Raw genomic sequence first — 1761 nt, forward strand, 5'->3', positions numbered from 1 at the left:
ATATCTTTCGATTTTCTGAAATCCTCTAAATCTCTTTCTTCATAGTATAATTTTCATTGAATAGATTTTTGACTTGTAAAAGGTATCATTTCTCTAATTTCCCTCTCTGTGTGTTGGTTATCTGTGTAAAGGTATTCTACTGACTTTTGGGTATTGATTTTGTATGCTGCTATGCTACTGAATATATGTATTAATTCTAATAGCTTCTTGATGGAGTGCTTTGGGTCTTCTAAGTAGAGTATCATGGCATCTGCACTGATAGATTAACTAACTTTAAGTATTCTTATTCCTTTTATTTCTCTCTTGTATAATGGCTTCTAGCTGATGATTCCAGAAATATATCGCACTGGAGTGGTGATACAGGACATCTATTCCCATTTTCTGTAGGAGTTTGAACAGGAATGAGTGTTGGACTTTTTCAAAAAGCCTTTTTGCATCAAATTGGATGATTATGTGGTTTTTTAGTTTTGGCTCTACTGATACAGTGTATTGCATTTATTAATTTGAGTATGTTGAATCATCGTTGCATCCCTGGGATGAATCTTACCTAGTCATGGTGCATAATTTTCTTAATGATTTGCTGTATTCTATTTGCTAGAAATTATTGAAGACTTTTCCATCCTTGTTCATGAGGGAATTTGGCCTGTAGCTCTCTTTTGTAGTTGCATCTTTCTCTGGTTTTGTTATCAATATAATGCTTGCCTCCAGGAATGATTTTGGGATAATTGTTTCCTCTTAAATTTCATTGAAGAGTTTGAGGAGTATTTGGATAATATCTTCTGTAAATTTCTTCTGTAATTCAGCTGTGAATCCATCAGGACCTGGACTTTTCTTTCTCAGTAGGTTTTTTTTTTATTATATTTTGAATTTAATTGGCTGTTATTGGGTTATTGAGAGTTCTTATATCTTCTTGATTCAGTTTTGGTATTTTGTACCTTTGTAATAATTTATCCATTCCTCGGTGTATTTGATTCTTGAGAAAAAAGATTCTCAAAATAGTTATTGATGATCTTCTGAATTTCCACAGGGTCTGTGATAATTTCACCTTTTTCATTCCTTATTGCTTGACTTTGAGTTGTTTCTTTCTTCTTTTCAACAGGTTAGCTAGAGCCTAATCAATTTTGTTTAATCTTTCAAAGAAATAGTTTTTTGATGCATTAATTCTTGCATTGTTCTCATTGTCTCTCTTGCATTAATTTCTGCTCTAATCATTATGACTTCCTCCCATCTTTGGACTTTGGGTTTGGTTTGTACTTCCCTTTCTAGATTTTGGAGGTGCAGCATTAGGGTATTTATTTGTTCCCATTCTGTTTTCCTAACGTGTGTGTTTTCAGCTATAAATTTCCCTCTAAGAACTGCTTTCATAACATCCCATAAATTCCAATAAGTTGTGTTTGAATTTTAATTGAATTGTAGATATTGTTGAATTTTATGTTTACTTTCATTTGTAACTCATAATTTGCTGGAAGGGTGTTGTTTAATTTCCATGTATTTATGGGGATTTTGTGTTTTCCTTTGTTGTTTATTTCCAGTTTCATTGCACTGTGGTCAGATAATAATCGTCGGGTTGTTTCTATTTTCTTTCTTTCTTTTTTTTCAGAACCGGGGATTGAACTCAGGCCCTTGTGCTTGCCAGGGAAGCACTTATTCCACTGAACCATCTCCCCGGCCCTGTTTCTGTTTTCTTGAAGACTAAGGATAACCTATGGACTAGTATGTGGTCTATTTTAGAAAATGTCACATGTGCAGCTGAAAAAAAAA

The sequence above is a fragment of the Octodon degus genome, unplaced genomic scaffold, assembly GCF_000260255.1.
Source record: "Octodon degus isolate 3935 unplaced genomic scaffold, OctDeg1.0 scaffold00188, whole genome shotgun sequence".
NCBI lineage: Eukaryota > Metazoa > Chordata > Mammalia > Rodentia > Octodontidae > Octodon > Octodon degus.